The sequence below is a fragment of the Papaver somniferum genome, chromosome 3 (assembly GCF_003573695.1).
Source record: "Papaver somniferum cultivar HN1 chromosome 3, ASM357369v1, whole genome shotgun sequence".
Lineage (NCBI taxonomy): Eukaryota > Viridiplantae > Streptophyta > Magnoliopsida > Ranunculales > Papaveraceae > Papaver > Papaver somniferum.
The window spans coordinates 136273962-136292365 of record NC_039360.1 but is presented as its reverse complement, the minus strand read 5'-3'; positions in this window follow the sequence as shown (position 1 = coordinate 136292365).

Genomic DNA, 18404 nt, shown 5'->3' with positions numbered 1-18404 from the left:
CTTCCACATCTCAATGGATTTTTCTATGTTGATCCTTGAGTGTGAATCTAGTCAAGTAAGAGTTTGGATTACAAAGTTTCATTAGATTTAGTCAAATGCTTATATACAATAAGAACTTTTTTTGTAAATGTCGTTCAGTACTAAAGTGCAATCAAGACAATCCACAAATCTGAAACAGAATGAAGACATTATGAAAGACTATATTAAAGACTTTTCCGTTTTCTTACTTTCTTCAAAGTTGATAAAGAAAACACTACAAAATGTAGATATCATATTTCTCCTAAGTCCAAAGGGCTAGTAATGTGGTGGATGGCATTCAAGCCTAAGTACAAGTCTAGGAATACTCTATAATATATGTGACTTAAGTAGCCTACTTCTATGAGGAATACTGGATTGTTGAGGAGGTGTTTCCTTATGCATATGAATATGGAAACTTGGCTTCCAACCATGGGAGGTCGGTCCCAACTTGGTAGTTTTATCAATTATGTGTAAGTAATCTTTATTTTCTCTACTTGGATGTGATTATTAGCTTTTTAACAACTACACATGTATAACATAAGTCAAGACTATTCGGGTAAATAGTGAAAATGCGGGGGTCTAACAACCACACTCAACAATTCGTTTGACAATCTGAGAGGACTTAATCCAATATACTTTCTAGAGAATCAACTAGACAATCAGACTCAATCTAGAGTAAAGTATATCAAAGAGTTTAATATCTCTAACTCTTAATTCAATCCGCAATCAGCAAATAGAAATCTGCGAGCCCAATTGAATATAAGTGGAGTTACTTAAACGGTACCAAAGACCAATATTCAAGTGTCAATCAATGTAAACAACAACCAAAGGTTGGATATTCTAATTGATTGATCTTAACGCACAACCTGTGATATTTCAATTATATAACAAAATATAATGCAGAAAAGAAATAACACAGACACCGGAATTTTGTTAACAAGGAAACCGCAAATGCAGAAAAACCCCGGGACCTAGTCCAGATTGAACACCATACTGTATTAAGCCGCTACAGACTCTAGCCTACTACCAATTAACTTCGAACTGGACTGTAGCTGAACCCTAATCAATCTCACACTGATTCAAGGTACAGTTGCGTTCCTTACGTCTTTGATCCCATCAGGATATTATGCACTTGATTCCCTTAGTTGATCTCCCAAAACCAAGAGTTGTTATGACCCAAAGTCGAAGACTTGATAAACAAATCTGCTTCACACAGAAAAGTTTATGGATTGAACAAATATGTCTCCCACAGAAATACCCAAGAGTTTTTGTTCCGTCTTTTGATAAATCAAGGTGAACAGGAACCAATTAATAAACCGGACTTATATTCCCGAAGAACATCCTAGTATTATCAATCACCTCACAATAATCTTAATCGACTAGCGAAACCAGATATTGTGGAATCACAAACGATGAGACGAAGATGTTTGTGATTACTTTTATCTTGCCTATCGGAGAAATTAATCTCAAGTCAATTATTTCAATTGTACTCAATACGATAGAATCGGGCAAGATCAAAACACGCAACTACAAAGAAAATAGTTGGGTCTGGCTTCACAATCCCAATGAAGTCTTTGAAGTCGTTAACCTACAGGGTCTCGATAGAAACCTAAGTTTAAAGGAGAATCGACTCTAGTTTATGAAACTAGTAACACACAGGAGGTGTGGGGATTAGGTTTCCCAGTTGCTAGAGTTCTCCTTTATATAGTTTTTCAAATCAGGGTTTGCAATCCAAGTTACCTTGGTAACAAAGCATTCAATATTCACATTTAGATGAAAAACCTGATTAGGTTCAAGATAATATTTCTCAACCGTTGGATCGAAACCTTAGCTTGTTACACACAAATGAAATGTCCAATTTTAGGTTTATGTAACTGTTCCCGAACATTAACATTTGTTGGTTCAACAATAGTTAACCAAATGGTTAGCCATTTGATCACTTTCATATCAACCATATTCTTCTTCGCCAATTTCAAGACGATGAGAACATAATTGTCGAGACTCCTTTTTTATATACCCACGAACGCGGGTAAGATGGGAGGAAGAAGAAGGTACGGTAGTCCTTTTTTATATACCCACTAATGGGCTTGGACCCGTTTCTGAACCGCGACCCACAAAGGAATGTAAGATTTTCTTTGATGTTTGTAGATGGTGGATTTTTGACAAAGGATAAAATCGTAAAACCATAATTGTACATACTCCTGATCCAGCAATCAGATGAATATTGAGGCTCATGTCTCTCATCGAAGCATGAAAGCTCATGCTTCAAGAACCTCTGACTGAGAATACTGTCTCTCAGAGCATATATAAATGTGTAGTCTCTCAACTGAGGAAATGGCATATCTCATGAATATTGAGCAATTTCAATAATTACTTCTATATAAAACCGAACGATTGGACGGCTCCTAGACAGCTTGCCTGCTAGTATAGAGCAATAACGTCTTCAGGATGTAACAATGTTTTCCCTGACTATATAAAAGAAATATGACGCTTCAACAAGCTCATATTACTCAATTATCAAATAATTAATGCTCCTATACAGCATGCCTGCTAATCCTTAAATTCATTACCTGAATATTCGGAAACATTTTAGTTCTTCATAGTATTTCATTACTTCAATTCGTGGTTCTTACCAGCAGAATTCCATGGGTTAGTGATAAATATTCAACATACGGGCATCTGAGTCGCTATCGAGTAAGCCCCGACCAAAATGGTGCAAGTGTATTCAGCAATGCACTAACGAGCACCTGAATGCACGAACGAGCATTCCAAAATACGAAGGAATGATGAACCTATGCAAAATAGAAAGAAAAATAACAATAATAAAATATTAAGCTGAGGTGCCAGGGGACTGGGCCCACCGGCCGGCCAATCATGCCGTGGCCAGTCCCATGCCTAATTCTTTATTTTATCATATTTTATTATTTTTCCTTGATCTCATGAAAATTCCTTCATTTGAACAAAACTCCTTCGTTTTAAGGAAACTCCTCAGTTTCATGGTGTTTTCTTTGTATCGAGGAAATAATATAAAATTAGGAAAAGTGTCACGGGACCGGGTTCACTAGCCGACCGGTCATGCCCTAGTTGTGGCCGGTCCCACACCTTGCGTTCCTTATTATTTTATTATTATTATTTCCTTCATCCCATGAAATTCCTCAATTTCATGATATTTCCTTCACACCAAGGAAAAAATATAAAATTAGGGAAAGTTCACGGGATCGGGCCACTAGCCGGCCGACCATGCCCTAGCCATGGCCGGTCCACACACCCCTTATTTTGTTATTATTATTATTACTATTGTTTCCTTCATTTCATGGAAACTCCTTCACTTTAAGGAAAACTCCTCTATTTCAACAAACTCCTTGATTTCATGGTATTTCCCTAAATCATGAAAATAATATAAAATTGGGAAAAGTGCCATGGGACCAGCTCATTGGTCGGACGGCCATGCCTTGGCCATAGACGGTCCCACACTTCATGATTCCTTTATTTTATTATTATTATTTCATTCATCTTATGAAGTTTCCTCAGTTTGAGAAAAAAACCTTGATTTATTCATATTTTCTCAAAATGTTGCTCAAACGCGCATCAGAAAATATCGAAATTCTCAGGACTGAGACACGAACACTTTGGTGACATGAGCATATTACCTTGACCGACCAAGGTTGGCTCTTTGGATTGCAAGAGGCCGGTCCCACACTTTTCATCATTTGACCTAATTTGTTCACATTAGGTTCAAACTCTGGCAAACAATTTGGAATTTCATAAAATGATCGTCAGTCGGTCCCATGACCAACCAGGGCCGATTTCATGACCCCTTGGTCGGTCCTTCATCTCTTCATAATTAATAAGGTTTTATCACCTAGGGTTCAGACAAACATTATTTTAATGAAGGATTAAACCAGCATTTAATCATCTTTTCACCAACTGGTCTTCAAGAGACTTTGATATTTTGCTCACTCGAGCATCTGGGCGCCACATGGTCGACCCATCATCCCATGTAGCCGGTCCCTCCTTCACTCCATGGTTGATTTTCAATAAATCTTCAATTAATCAGCAATTGATCAAAATTAGGGTTTCGAATCCAAAGCTCTGCAAAACATAATTCTGAGTATATTCAAACACTAATAATTTTACGTTGATCCCGTGATCAACATTTTAATTATCATACTCGGTTCAGTTGCTAGTATTTTAAATTAATATTTTATTTGGTTCTGTTACCAATAATTCATCAAACGAGCACCATTTGCTCATATGAGCAATATTTGCTCAGACTAAGGAATATTGGTTCAACTATCAATATTCCACAATTCATCAAATGAGAAATATTTGTTCATCTTAACTATCAATATTTATTCGACAATTATACCTCTGTCTCAACAGACACGTTCAATTCATGAGTCCCAGAACATTTGTTCAACTCAACAATACAAAGACTCATCATCTAGAAATTGGTGAAGAAGAATATGGTTGACATGAAAGTGATCATATGGCTAACCATTTGGTTAACTATTATTGAACCAACAAATGTTAATGTTTGGAAACAGTTACATAAACCCAAAATTGGACATTTCATTTGTGTGTAACAAGCTAAGGTTTCGATCCAACGGTTGAGAAATATTATCTTGAATCTAATCAGGTTTTCATCTAACGGTGAATATTGTATGCTTTGTTACCAAGCTAACATTGATTGCAAACCCTGATTTGAAAGACTATATAAGGGAGAACTATAGCAACTGGGAAACCGAATCCCCACACTTTACATGTGATACTAGTTGCATAAGCTAGAGTGGATTATCCTTTAACCTTTGGTTTCTTCTTCTAAACCAGGTTAACGACTTAAAGTCTTCATTGGGATTGTGAAGCCAGACCGATACTACTTTTTTTGTAGTTGTGTGATCTGATCTTGCATCTTCTATCGTACGAGTACAATTGTAATAATTGGGTTGAGATTTTTATCTCTGATAGGCAAGATAGAAAAGTAATCATAAACACTTCGTCTCATCGTTTGTGATTCCACAATATCTTTTTTCGCTGCGCCGATTAGGATTATTGTGAGGTGATTGATAATACTAGGTTGTTCTTCGAGAGTATAAGTCTGGATTATCAATTGGTTCCTGATCACCTTGATTTATCAAAAGACGGAACAAAAATCGTAGGTATATTCGTGGGAGACGGATTTATCTATTACCGCAGACTTTTCTTTGTGATACAGATTTGTTTATTAAAGTCTTCGACTTTGGGTCGTAGCTGAAAAGGTGAGGGTACCCAAATATACCTCAAGCTAAAACTTTTCCTACCTATAAGTCCTTTCTCCGAAAGTGATTGTCTATGGACTGAGTCGAGACAATACAACTAATCGGTTCACACTTCGTGTGATCGTCTATGGATACGAGTTCGAGACAATACAACAACGAAGTATGTTTACTTGATACAAAGGTTCGGACTTAACCAAACACAATAGGATTGCTTATCAAGTAAATAGGAATTAACGTTTGTGTAATTTACTTTAATTATAATAAAACAATTATAATGCGGAAAATAAAAGTAAATGACACAACAAGATTTTGTTAACGAGGAAACCGCAAATGCAGAAAAACCCCGGGACCTAGTCCAGAATTGAATACTCTCCGGATTAAGCTGCTACACAATTCTGAGAGTAATTTTGTAGCAGCTTAATCCCTATTTACTTGAGAATCAATCCTATTGTGTTTGGTTAAGTCCGAACCTTTGTATCAAGTAAATATACTTTGTTGTTGTATTGTCTCGATCTCGTATCCATAGACGATCACACGAAGTGTGAACCGATTAGTTGTATTGTCTCGACTCAGTCCATAGACAATCACTTTCGGAGAAAGGACTTATAGCTAGGAAAATCTTTAGCTTGAGATATATTTAGGTACCCTCGCCTTTTCAGCTACGACCCAAAGTCGAAAAATTTAGTAAACAAATATACGGTAATAGATAAATCCGTATCCCAAGAATATACCTACGAGTTTTGTTCCGTCTTTTGATAAATCAAGGTGAACAGGAACCAATTGATAAACCGAAATTATATTCCCGAAGAACAACCTAGTATTATCAATCACCTCACAATAATCCTAATTGACGCAGCGAAAAAAGATATTGTGGAATCACAAACGATGAGACGAAGTGTTTGTGATTACTTTTCTATCTTGCCTATCGGAGATATAAATTTCAACCCAATTATTACAATTTTTCTCGTACGATAGAAGATGCAAGATCAGATCACACAACTACAAGAAAAGTAGTATCGGTCTAAATTCACAATCCCAATGAAGTATTTAAGTCGTTAACCTGGTTTAGAAGAAGAAACCAAAGGTTAAAGGAGAATCGACTCTAGCTTATGCAACTAGTATGACACGTAAGGTGTGGGGATTCGGTTTCCCAGTTGCTAGAGTTCTCCCTTATATAGTCTTTCAAATCAGAGTTTGCAATCAATGTTAGCTTGGTAAAAAACATTCAATATTCACCGTTAGATGAAAACCTGATTAGATTCAAGCTAATATTTCTCAACCGTTGGATCGAAACCTTAGATTATTACACACAAATGAAATGTCCAATTTTGGGTTTATGTAACTGTTCCTAAACATTAACATTTGTTGGTTCAACAATAGTTAACCAAATGGTTAGCCATATGATCACTTTCATATCAACCATATTCTTCTTCATCAATTTCTAGACGATGAGACAATGAGTCTTTGTATCGCTGAGTTGAACAAATGTTCTGGGACTCATGAATTGAACGTGTCTGTTGAGACAGAGGTATAATTGTCGAATAAATGTTGATAGTTAAGGTGAACAAATATTTCTCATTTGATGAATTGTTGAATATTGATAGTTGAACTAATATTCCTTAGTCTGAGCAAATATTGCTCATCTGAGCAAATGGTGCTCGTTTGATGGATTATTGGTAACAAAACCAAATAAAATATTAATTTAAAATACTGGCAACTGAACCGAGTATGATAATTAAAATGTTTATCACGGGATCAACGTAAAATTATTAGTGTTTGAATCTACTCAGAATTATGTTTTGCAGATCTTTGGATTCGAAACCCTAATTTTGATCAATTGCTGATCAATTGAAGATTTATTGGAAATCAACCATGGAGTGAAGGAGGGACCGGATACATGGGATGATGGGTCGACCATGTAGCGTCCAGATGCTCGAGTGAGCAAAATATCAAAGTCTCTTGAAGACCAGTTGGTGAAAAGATGATTAAATGCTGGTTTAATCCTTCATTAAAATAATGTTTGTCTGAACCCTAGGTGATAAAACCTTATTAATTATGAAGAGATGAAGGACCGACCAAGGGGTCATGAAACCGGCCCTGGTTGGTCATGGGACCGACTGACGATCATTTTATGAAATTCCAAATTGTTTGCCAGAGTTTGAACCTAATGTGAACAAATTAGGTCAAATGATGAAAAGTGTGGGACCGGCCTCTTGCAATCCAAAGAGCCAACCTTGGTCGGTCAAGGTAATATGCTCATGTCACCAAAGTGTTCGTGTCTCAGTCCTGAGAATTTCGATATTTTCTGATGCGCGTTTGAGCAACATTTTGAGAAAATATGAATAAATCAAGGTTTTTTTCTCAAACTGAGGAAACTTCATAAGATGAATGAAATCATTAGTACAAAACAAAGCTAGGCTAAGTTAGCCTGTGTTAGTGGTGGTCAGGATTTATCCAGACAAAGATAAATCAAGGGCTGTGGTTCTCCTGACTACCCCGTACAACTCGCACGCGTGGCATTAATTCCAATATTATGAATGAAAAATGAATACTCAAGTCAAGATATGGCTTTTCAAAAATTATAATGGGGAGGTTCGAACTCATGACCTATTGTGTCATAAGAGTGGCCTCTAACCAGTGTTCCACCTTGGTTGGAATTAATAGAAAAGATAAATCAACGGTTGTGGTTTGTTCAACTTAAATATCATAATTGCTTTATTAATTAGTGTTTCAATAATTGCACATAATAAATAATCTATTCATTATAAATTGTTTTATTAATTAATATTTCACTTATTGCTCATAATAAATGACTAATCATTTTTAAATTATAAATGTTTTCTTAATTAGTTATAATATTTATTTCTATTAATAAGTAATTTTGATAAATAATATCAATAGACATTTTTGGCGACAATGAGTAGTAGAAGAGGTAGAGGCCGAAAGATTAATGGTGGTTAAGGGCGGCGCTAAGCACAATTATATTTATTTTTGTTCTTTTATCATAAAATGGGATACAAAGCCTATTTTTCACATGTATCCAACTTGCCAAGAGTTTTTTCTCCCTCTTTCCTCAAAATCTTGGCTCCGCCCCTGATTTGTGGTGGAAGAAGTAGTGACGGTGAGTGTTGGTGAGTAGCGATGGACAATATTAATTTTATGTTGTCGTTGCAACATGGATAACATTGTAGTGTGGAAGATGTGGTTGGTTGTTTTTAACACTTTTGATAAAGAAAGGTACCATATATTTCAGGGATGATATCATACAAGATAATATTTGCATGATCGTAGTTGGATCACCCAAATGGTACCCCTGTTATCTTTGGTACTATATCGCATAAATCATGATTTTTTAATGTTAAAATAAAATTGATTGCAATACAAAAAAGAATATATACACGTAAAAAATAATAATGAAACTAATCAATTGACGACATTTTGCTCAATCTAAACCTCATACATGGCATTTGTGGTTGAAAATTAGAATTGCGTCCAACAACCTACATGGGGTGGGCCGCAGTGATGGTGGCAGTGGTGGAGTCAAAAATTGACATTGAGGAGGCCTATTTTTTTTTAAAAAAAAAGAAACATGTAAACTTTGGTGGACTAAACCATAAATATATATGGACAAAGTATTATTTATAAAATAAATTAAAAAATTTATGTAGTTATTAAAAATTTAAGGGGTTAGAGCCAGGTTAGTCAACCCTTGGCTCTGCCACTAGGTGGTGGTGGATAAAAAAAATGGATTCATATGGTTTTATGGTGGTGGCGGGTATTGGTGAACAAAAACATATTATGCTAATTTCGTAACGCCGCAAAATATGTAACGTTATATTATAAAGTATAAACGTGGTTGATCATTCTGATGTTAAAATAAACTCGATAAAACACGTGTCCATTTTAAAAAATTGGTGCAATCAATTGCCATGTTATGTAATAACTAAACGAACGACACGAATTAAGATCAGAACATATGAAATTATTTATTATCGATTTGTCTATGTAAAGAGTGGTCAGGATTTGTCCTTGGCAAAGATAAATTTATCGTTGGGATTTGTTTAACTTAACCATTTTTAAATATTTTATTAATTAGTGTCTCATTGATTGTTCATAATGATTAATTAAATTTTTATTATAAATGTCCCTTTAATAATCTAGCATAAATACATAATTTTATTAATAAATAATTGTACTAAAAGCTATATTAATTCTAATGGTGGTAGTGGAAGTAGGGTTAGTATAAACGGTGGCGGGTGTTTGTGAATGGTGGAGGCGGCAACATTACTATTGGTGGAAGAAATAGTGGCGGTGGATGGTTTTTATGGTGGTGGGTGTTGGTAATAGTAGTGGATAATAATAGTTTTTGCTTTTAGTGAGTTTTATTGACTGAGTAAAAAAAATCTTCCCAAAACATGCAACATTGTATTGTGAAAGATGTAATTGGTTGTTTTTAGCACCATTGATAAGGACAAAAAACAAATATTTCGAGGATGATACCGGAACGTATGATCATGACTGTTGGATCACCGAAACGGTATCCATATTATATAAAGGCAATTGGTGTACCTGCGTAAGAGAACATTATCGCTCTCTTAAGTACTATTACATTTTTTTTCTTGAAAGACCATCAATGTCGAGTTTTTCGCGACAACTACCTACAAAGACAACAACTTTCACTCAATTCCCGATATAAAACATTATTGACCGGGAAAATGTATTTGCATTCTAAAATATTTGTTTGAAAATTATGTTTGTTCATCAAAATCATCAAAAAAACTCTAAATCCTAAATCTAAATTTTGCTTCCGATGTTTATAGAATATTTTTTATATTTTACATTCTCAAATCATGCGACCTCTTGATTTCAAATCAACAATATCAAATTACGGATCAATATGTATAGGTTTCATTCACTGGGTTAGAAGGTAGAGTAGATACATATGGATAGATCACACAAACCAGAACATGACTGAGAATACTTCAATAATTTGGTCAAGAAATAAGGTCAAAAATTTAAGATTAACTTTCTATAGGACTAATTAGATCGGCTTCGATAGGAGCCGACTAAAATATGGATTAATAATAATTTCCACGTAAGACAATTTCAAAACATAGTTTGGCTAACTCTGCCTATGTAAAGAGTGGTCAAGATTTGTCATTCCTCAATTGTTATGTTATGTGATAAGAAGGTAATATCTAAGATTGAGGTACAATTCAAATCTATTAGATTCATACCATTTACAACTGGATGCCTTATAAAAAAATTGACGTGTTGTTATTATTATTACAGGTAAGGGATACATTGACCACAATTGCGCAAATAGCTCACTTTGCAAATGATTGGTGTTGCATGTACAGATGTACTGTCTAGAATGCAACGATGAATTTGAGGAAACAAGGCACCGGAAGCAGTGTCCCGAGTATTTTGGATATAGTAACTTAGACCCGATGTAATACTTATGTTTTTTTTTTTAGTTTTTCCACAATCTATTTATTTAAGAAAAATTAACATTGCAAGTACATAACATCAACAAAAATTAGACAGATTGCGTTTCATAATAATGACTACTGATGGTCCGGAAATGGCAAAAGAAAGGAATTGATGTAGAAGAATTGTTGGGATATACAACGGATTACTTGATACGAATGAAAGAGGTATAACTATTTCGATTCTGAAATCACATAAAGTTCACAGTAGAAGATGACATCAAGTTTAAAGTTAGTAACAAACATAATATGGCTAACTAAAATGTTAAAATCAAACATGATATATAAACTTAGAAAGCCGTGGGACTTGAAGAGGCCAATTTTGAAAACTACAATCTTAGAAAGCAACGATCCACAATACCATAATTTTTTTAATAAATATTGAACGTAGAAGATGTCAACTTTTGGTAAAGGATCTATTGACAACCTATAAATTTGAAATACGATCAGGGAGTACAATACGTGTTCAATGTTCTTTATGAGGTAATGTGTCGCCAGATTGTAATCCAAGTGAAGGTAGGAACATATGGAAGTGACAAAATGTCCAAGACTTTTGAAGTTACCAAAGCCTTCGTTAAGACGAACTTTTTGGCACAATACTTTGTTGAAGATTTAATGGAAGAGGTTTGCATATATGCATTCCCTTCGAAAAGGTAATTGGTACACATTTTAAACATTGTCATCTAATGGATGTTGAAAAATTACAGGAAAATCATGTCACATTGGAGAGTTTGTATCATCCGTTCGATGCAAAAAAATATTATTATCTGCCTATTTGGAGGATCGACAACATGACCATGATAGATGAGTCAGTTGGAGCGAAATAGGAGCATGGACAGACTTTTATTGACGATATTGATTAGTTGATTTCACTGAGATGAGCGCTGCTGACGACATATTTCCAAAAAATATTTAAACTTCCATGTTCATGTAGAGCATTATCTCATTATAAGCAATGAACCTAAATAAAAAAGTGTCTGGAAGTTAAGATTATATTTCTTTCGTTTGAGCAAATCTCCGGCGGTAAAATATTAAAGAAAAAAAAAAGAAAAAAAGAGAGGAAAATCCCGACTATTTTTATGACAAACCCATATCAAATCATAAAGAGTTGATAAGTATTCGGGACACAAATTATACGATATATTACGGCACGGGTTAAGGGCTAGTAATAATAATAAAATAAAGGGATCATGAAGTATGGGACCGTCTATGGACAAGGCATGGCCGGCCAGCCAATGAGCTGGTCCCATGGCACTTTTCCTAATTTTATATTATTTTCATGATTTTAGGGAAATACCATGAAATCAAGGAGTTTGTTGAAATAGAGGAGTTTTCGTTAAAGTGAAGGAGTTTTCGTTAAATTGAAGGAAATAATAATAATAATAATAATAAAATAAGGGGCGTGTGGACCGGCCATGGCTAGGGCATGGTCGGACGGCTAGTGGCCCGGTCCCGTGAACTTTCCCTAATTTTATATCTTTTCCTTGGTGTGAAGGAAATATCATGAAATTGAGGAATTTCATGGGATGAAGGAAATAATAATAATAAAATAATAAGGAACACAAGGTGGGGGACCGACCACAACTAGGGCATGACCGCTCGGCTAGTGAACCCAGTCCCGTGACACTTTTCCTAATTTTATATTATTTCCTCGATACAAAGAAAACACCATGAAACTGAGTTTCCTTAAAACGAAGGAGTTTTGTTCAAATGAAGGAATTTTCATGAGATCAAGGAAAAATAATAAAATATGATAAAATAAAGAATTAGGCACGGAACTGGCCACGGCATGATTGTCCGTCCGGTGGGCCCAGTCCCCTAGCGCCTCAGCTTAATATTTTATTATTATTATTTTTCTTCCTATTTTGCATAGGTTCATCGTTCCTTCGTATTTTGGAATGCTCGTTCGTGCATTCAGGTGCTCGTTAGTGCATTACTGAATACACTTGCACCATTTTGGTCGGGGCTTACTCGATAGCGACTCAGATGCCCGTACATTTGAATATTTATCATTAACCCATGGAATTCTGCTGGGAAGAACCACGAATTGAAGTAATGAAATATTATGAAGAACTAGAATGTTTCCGAATATTCAGTTAATGAATTTAAGGATTAGAAAATAATTAATTGATGGCTCTATACTAGCAGGCATGCTGTCTAGGAGCATTAATTATTTGATAATTGAGTAATATGAGCTTGTTGAAGCGTCACATTTCTTTTATATAGTCAAGGAAAACATTGTTACATCCTGAAGACGTTATTGCTCTATACTAGCAGGCAAGCTGTCTAGGAGCCGTCCAATCGTTCGATTCTATATAAAAGTAATTACTGAAATTGCTCAATATTCATGAGATATGACATTTCCTCAGTTGAGTGACTACACATCTATATATGCTCTGAGAGACAATAGTCTCAGTCAGAGGTTCTTGCGGCATGAGGTTTCATGCTTCGATGAGAGACATGATCCTTAATACTCATCTGACTGCTGGATCAGGAGTATGTACAATTATGGTTTTACGATTTTAGCCTTTGTCGAAAATCCACCATCTACAAACATCAAAGAAAATCCTACATTCTTTTGTGGGTCGCGGTTCAGAAACGGGTCCAAGCCCATTAGTGGGTATATAAAAAAGGAGTACGCGTACCTTCTTCTTCCTCCCATCTTACCCGTGTTCGTAAGATAATCGCCATGGAGTCTGGAGCTCAACTATTCCTCACTATCCTAGACCGAGACTTAGTCATAAGTAAACTACAACTCAAGACATATAGTTTTGATTACTAACATTGACAAACATGCTTGAGATACCAACGCATGCGAGTTCGACCGAGCAATGCTCTAACAATCTCCTCTTTTTGTCAATTTTAGTGACAAAACTATCAATACATATGGATTACAAAATGGATAAAACTTTGTAGCTTCTCGTCCACATGCTTGATCTCCTTGGTGCTTCAACATTACTCGAAAACTTCGTATTTTCCAAGTACTCCCATGATTCCATAGATGTTCAATTCAGCATCATAGTTGTTGAAGTTCCGTAGCCATAACAATGAGAAAACAAAATCTCTTGATCATTGTTATACAATGTCATAGTATTATTACACAACATCAAAGTTCTTATATCACAACTTCGACAACAATACTATGGTGATATGTATCACTCCCCCTTAGTCAATACTTTCGTCTCAACATGAAAACCACTCCCCCTTACATAATGAACTGTAAAACACGTAAATCATATGTATTTGTAGTGTGAACTACATATTAATTCTCCCCCTTTTTGTCAATAAAGTTGGCAAAGGTCCGAAAATGGGATCCTAATGAAATTTCCAAGAAGACGCTTCAAGACCAAAGAAAAGTACATATCAACTTATTTAGATGCAATCATAAAGCCGAAGCTAAATGAATTCATCAAGGAGTTTATAAAGATACAATATAACCCTAAATAATTCCACACCCGCACTCCCCACAAAGATATGGAAATTAAGCGCAATTTCAAAAGAACTCTCCCCCATTTGATGTCATTCCCTAGAGAACAACAAGAGCGACCTTTCTTTTACAAGAAAATAAGGATTTTATTGGACACCAAAAATCATAATGAAATGACTTTCTATATCCAAAATTCTCAATTAAACTAATCACAAGTAAACCCATGATCAATTTAATGAGCTACGACTATGTTAACCATAAAGGAATGATTAACTCAATCGTTTTATGCTCAACACATGTGTTAGATCATAGAAAGGTCGACCTCGCATGCGTTGCTATATCAAGCATGTTTGTCAATGTTAGTGATCAAAACCATGAGTCTTGATTTCTAGTCTATTATAGGTAAGTAGCGGACTAGGATAAAAAAGTGTAGTTGAGCTCAAGGACTTCATGGCGATTCATCATACAATGACGAAGATCTATTCAAGGAACCGTGGAACTTCATCAACAAAAGGTATGTGGATACTTGAACTTATTTATCACTCAAAATTCTATCTATTCTATCTCCTACTTCTTATGAGACAAAAAGTCGTATGCTATATAGACTGGATCATACACATTTGACATTTCGAGCTGAGTATTCACTACTTATCTTTTTCTCGAAATCGTGTGTTGGTAAAACGTTTCGCTTTGATCAAGTTTATCTTCACCTAGTGACAGAAGTCATGAAAAGTTTCAATTACTTTGAGAATTTCTCTGACGTGAAACGATATGTGAATAACGGCTATATAACGTCCTCTGAGAATGTCTTAATGATTGGAATGAGAGTTTAGATTACATAACAATGTATTCCTTAATCCGAAGTTTTCGAACTTTGTGGACTGAGAGAAACCGGAGGAATTGGCTTTGCCAAGTTCGCCAACTGACGGAAGTTCCCTTACCGAGAATTTCTGCTGGGATTTTCCAAAAAATCGTTTGCGTGTTTAGTCCGCGAACCTAGTCCGCGAACTGGCGGAAGTCTCATTGCCGAGATTTTATGCTGAGTTTGGAAAACTCTGTCGGTTGCCTTAAGTCCGTGAACTTGTTTGTGAGCTTAAGTGGTTATGATCTAAAGATGTGCTCTGAACATGAAACTTAAATTACTAAGGAATGCTTTATGCAAACCGTGGCTATAAAGTTCATGAGCCGATTCATCGAATCGAATCATCTTTGTTTCAATTGTGTCTTGTGTGGTTACATAAGATCTCGTATCAATTGAACAACTCTCTAACTAGTTCATTTGAGTCAATTGAACTATTTATGGTGAAGAAGAACTAGGTTAATATGAAATGCTCATATGGTTAACCTTTTGGGATACTATGTTGAACCAACATACACGTACACGTTTGGGCATGGTTTTCACAAACGCAGTAAACGTCTACCCAAGTGTGTGTGACAAGCTAAGTTTTCGATCTAACGTTTGACAAATATTAGCTTGAATCTAAATCAGGTTTTCATCTAACGGTGAATATTGATTGTTTTGTAACTAAGGCAAAACCCTGATTTGAAGACTATATATAGGAGACATCCAGCATTGGGCAAAACTAATCCCCACACGTCTGTGTGATACTAGTGCTTTCGCTAGAGTCGATTCTCCTTTAACCTTTGGTTCTCTTCTCTAAAACCAGGTTAACGACTTAAAGACTTCATTGGGATTGTGAAGCCAGACCGATACTACTTTATCGTAGTTGTGTGATCTGATCTTGCATCTTCTATCGTACGAGTACAATCTTTGATTGGCTTGAGATCATGAGAGTTCTCCGATAGGCAAGATAAAGAAGTCACAAACATCTTCGTCTCACTGTTTGTGATTCCTCGACAAACCGCTTGTATAGTCAAGAAGGATTGTTGAGAGGTGATTGATTAATCTAGGCTTATCTTCGGGAATATAAGATCAGATTATCAATTGGTTCCTGTTCACCTTGATTTTATATCTTAAGAAGGAACAAAACCTAGGGTTTTTCTATGGGAGAAGAATTTATCCTTTGATAGAATTTTCTGTGTGAGATAGATTTGTTTATTATCAAGTCTGCGATTTTGGGTTGCAGCAACTCTTAGTTGTGGGTGAAATCAGCAAAGGGAATAAAGTGCGCAGTGTCCTGCTGGGATTAGAGGCGTAGGAGTACAACTGTACCTTGGATCGTTGGGAGACTGATTGGGGTTCAACTATAGTCCAGTCTGAAGTTAGCTTGTAGTAGGCTAGTGTCTGTAGCGGCTTAATACAGTGTATTAAATCTTGACTAGGTCCCGGGGTTTTTCTGCATTTGCGGTTTCCTCGTTAACAAAATTTCTGGTGTCTGTGTTATTTCATTTTCCGCATTATATTGTTTATCTTTATAATTGAAATAATACAGGCTGTGCGTTAAAGGTTAATCGATTGGAGATCCGACCTTGTGGTTGTCGATTTCATTGATTAACACTTGGACATTGGTACCGTCCAAGTTATTCCTTTAGTTGATAAAGACTCGCTATTGTTTTTAGCTTGAGTAAAAATCAAATCAAGAGAGAGATATTAACTCCTTGAGATACTTTTATCTAGATTGAGTCTGGCTGTCTAGTTGATTCTCTAGCAGAGTAATTAGGAGTTAGTCCATACAGATTGCTAAGCGAAATATTGGGTGGTGTTGTTAGGCCCCCGCTTTTTCAATTGGTATCAGAGCAGGCAAACACGTTCAATACCTTACAAGTCTGTGTTTGTAGCGATCTGACTCTATGGACAGAGGTGTTATCTCTATTAACGTACCACCAGTCTTCGATGGCTCTAATTACTTATGGTGGAAAATTGCTATGCGAGCTTTTCTTCAAGCACGTGATTTTCAATCATGGGTATATGTTGTTAATGGCTATGATGCTCCCGTTGTGGCAGTTGGAGATGTAAATGTTCCCAAGAATATTGGTGAATACAGCCCTGCCGAGATACTTGCTGTAAAGAAATACTCCGACGGTTTGAATGCCATCATACATGCCATTACCCCAAATCTTCAGCACCATGTGTCTAATTGCACTAGGTCTAAAGATGCTTGGGATATCTTAGAAACCGTATTTGAAGGTAACTCTTGTCAAAAGGAAGCCAGGTTTCAAAACCTTAATTCCGATTGGGAGAACCTTCGTATGGCAGATGAAGATACATTTGATGAGTTTAATCACAAAGTGACTGAAATTGTTAATGCATCTTTTGCATTGGGTAAGACTATTCCTGAAGAAGACATTGTGATGAAAATTCTCAGACGCTGCCATCTAGATACGAGTCTAAGAAGCATGCCATCGTTGAGGGGAATAACCTCGATAATCTTTTCAGAAACAACTTGGTTGGAAAGCTAAAGATCTTTGACCATGAGCATACATCCAAAGTCGGTAAGGATATTGCCTTTAAAGCACAGAAGAATACCAAATTACTTGTCAAAGGTAAAAATGTTCATGTCTCTGAGGATGATCATTCTGAGGATGATTTTTCGGATGAAGATCTTGACAAATCAGTCTCCTTGATCACAAGACAGTTTAGGGATCTTTTGTTGAAGAGAAGTAAACGGTTTTCAAGAGACAAACCTAAGTCATCGTACAAACCTCACGGTCGCGTACCTCCTAAAAACAGGGATGCTGACGAGGCTGATGATGAGGACATGCTTCAGTGCTTTAAGTGTAAGGGTTTTGTCCATTTTGCTAACGAATGCCCAAATCGTAGAAAATACAATGGGAACAAAGGTCTAGCTGTAACACTTGATGAAATGTCTGAAACTTATGATTCTGATGAAGATAGAAAATCAAGTGTAGGGCATCTTTGTGAAAACATCGATTTTGATACTTGTAGCAATACATATATCAACCTCAATGGGTTCAGAGAGGAAGGAAACCCAATCAAGCTGGAAGATTCACTGAATCCGGTAACTGGAAACCCTATCAGTGATGTTTCAGGATCAACTGTATGTCTAGATGCTTGCACATCTCAGATGCCTGAATACTATCCAAGATTGACGTGCTCGTTTTGTTCGATGAAGGGACATGAACTATCAAGGTGTTACAAATACAAGCACCAAATGAGTCACGCAAGCAAACTTCAACAAAGAGCAGATCGATTAGCAAGAAAGACGAAACTTTCTCAGAAGACTGCCGAGGTATGTAGGATCTTATCTTCGTCTAAGAATTTGGTTTCCATGGATAGAATAAGACCATTTA